The sequence below is a fragment of the Triticum dicoccoides genome, chromosome 5A (assembly GCF_002162155.2).
Source record: "Triticum dicoccoides isolate Atlit2015 ecotype Zavitan chromosome 5A, WEW_v2.0, whole genome shotgun sequence".
Classification (NCBI taxonomy): Eukaryota; Viridiplantae; Streptophyta; class Magnoliopsida; order Poales; family Poaceae; genus Triticum; species Triticum dicoccoides.
In genome coordinates this window covers 177,310,661-177,313,515 of record NC_041388.1, presented here as the reverse complement: position 1 = coordinate 177,313,515, position 2,855 = coordinate 177,310,661, and positions in this window count along the sequence as shown.

The following is a 2,855-nucleotide window of genomic DNA, read 5'->3' as shown; positions in this document are numbered from 1 at the left end:
TTCAGATTGCTTTATCATATTCTTGCTCATTCTTTGATTGCTTGCTGGAATAGACCTTCGTGGTCATGCTGGCCGTGCTTCCGGCATCGTCAGTAACCTCAGGAGATTGGTTTAGCGATTGCTAAGGCGCAACATCGTGCACGTTTGTAGTCGGATCGTCAAAGTTTTCTCCACCAAATCGATATTTATCATCTCATCGAAAGATCAGGACACCCTCGCCTCTATGAACCAAGGATAAGTCTACCATGATTTAATATTTGGAAGAAACTTTCTCCAATTTGTGGAAGATTAACATGAAGCTCAACCCCGGGAAGTGTGTATTCGGTGTTCCCTCCGGCAAGCTCCTCAGATTCTTCGTATCTCAGCGTGGGATCAAAGCGAACTCCAATAAGATCAAGGCTATTCAGCAGATCCAAGCACCCAAGACTACCAAGGATGTGCGGCACCTTGCCAGTTGTGTCGTAGCTCTAAATAGGTTTATTTGGAGGTTTGCTGAGTGCTCCCTGCCTTTCTTCAAGATATTGAAAAAGGTGGGTCCAGTAAAATGGACTCCGGAAGTGGAGGCTGCGATGCATGACCTGAAAAAGTACATGTCTTCTGCGCCAACTCTAGTTGCCCCCAAACCACAAGAACCGTTGTTGCTATACTTAGCAGTGATGAATCAAGTGGTCAGTGCGGCACTAGTTGTGCAGAGGGAAGCCGACGATGCGGAAGCAACAACAGCAGAGCCATCCTTTGATGAAATAGCATCTTGACCGGCAAAGCTAGATACTGGGAAGGAAAAGGTGGTGCAAGGGAAGACAGTTGAGGAGCAAGTTACATCAAAGAAGAAAATGGTGCAGCGGCTAGTATACTTTGTTAGCTCCTTATTGTAGGGGGCTAGGTCAAGGTATTCGGGCGTGCAAATTTTGCTTTTTTGCCTACTCATGGCCTCAAGGAAGTTGCTCCATTATTTTCAAGCACATGAGATCATGGTCGAGTGGGCATTGGAACTATCAAGCTTTACGCTCAAATTTTAAAGTACATCAACTATTCAGAGCAGAGCATTGGCTGAACTCATCGCGGAATGGACACCAACACCAGATGATGAGATCCTACAATTAGCCCTCCCCGGCAGGGAAACCCAAAAGAATTGGATCATGTACTTTGACGGTGCTTTCTCGCTGCAAGGCGCCAGTGCCGGAGTACTGCTTATCGCACCCACCGGAGAGCATCTCAAGTACGTGGTTCAAATGCATTTCCCCCGTGAGGAAGCTACCAACAATACTGCTGAATATGATGGTCTTCTTGCCAGCCTCAGAATTACGGTAGAGTTGGGAATCAAGAAGTTGATCGTCTGTGGGGATTCACAACTTGTGGTAAAGCAAGTAAACAAGGATGATGAGAGCCCATTGATGGAAGCATACATGGATGAAGTGATAAAATTGGAAGAACACTTTGATGGCCTGCAAATAGAGCACATCCCTCGTGCGGAAAACAGCATTACTGGTCAATTGTCAAAGTGTACTGCCCAAAAGCTACATGTGGAACTAGGGATTTTTGTGCTCCACTTGACTCGACCCATGGTTACCCCATCAACGAGAGCCAAGAAGAGGAGGAATATAATCATCGGCAACTACTTTCGGGCAGAGCTCCCAGAAGTCGCGGGCAAAGCAGCTGCCAGAAACAATGATGCGCCTACGGTGAGCAGCGATCTTAGGAAAAATACCAGATTCTTGACAATGAGATCAGCGCTCCCGTGGCCGAAGAGATTCCTTTAGTCCTTGTCATCGAGCCACAAGCTCCGACATGGGCGCAACAGATAGTTGTAACGCCCCGAGACCGTTGCGCCAGGTGTCTTCCAGTTATTCGCTGTTGTTGCCTTGTCATTCGCTTGCATGTTGCATCTTGCCATGTCATCATGTGCATTGCATCATCATGTTTTCAAAACTTGCATCCGTCCGGGTCTCCCAGTTTTTTACATTGTCTGTTCTGAGCCCAGACACACTTGCACGCGCCCGTGGCACGTCCGAAATAGTATTTTATAGTGGCCGGAAAATGTTCTTGGAATGGGATGAAAGTTGGCATGCGGTGTTGTTATGTTGTCGATAGACCGCCTGCCAAATTTCATTGCATTCAGAGTCTGTTTGATGCCCCAACGGATAACTATAGCGGCAGTATAGCCGGTCTTTTCGTCGGACGTTTTCGGTCTCCGGAAACAGTCGTTGGGCTGCATTCCTCCTCTTTCCTTGGAGGCCACCTCCTCTCTACACAGCCCACTATCCCCACTGACAGCCCACCTACGCCTTCTCGCGTCCGGAGCCATCTGATGGTGATCGCATGGTCCGAAAACCCTTCCTAACCCCTCAAACCCTAGCCCTAACTATAAAAGGAAGCCCCCCCTTCCATTTATGGCAGGAGACAACCCCTTCCTCGAAATCCGCGCGCCGCCAAGCCTCCTCCCACCTTCTCGTCGTTTTTCGCGCCGGCCTAACCCGCCTCCGCCACTTGGCACTGCCTGAGCGGCCAGGGCCGCCACAACCGCCGCCCTCCACCAACGGGAGGCCGCCATGCGCGCCCCAGCCTTCACCCCGCCGCCCGGGCCCACCAAAGCCCATCTGTGGCCCGCCTCGGGACGATCTAGGCCTGAGGCGCCTGCGTCGCGCCGCCACCATTCGTCGTCCTCCTGCCCGAGCGGGATCGAGGAGAGGACCACTCGATCGAGCTCCTGGCGCCGCCCGACCCCGTCCTCCCCGACGGCCTTGCCGGAGCCACCACCGGAGACCACCCAGGCCGGAACCCGCACCCTGCTCCTTCCTCCCTCCTCTTTTTCTCCATGTCTCACTCTCTCTGTCCCTTGCAGCGCCACCACCCGC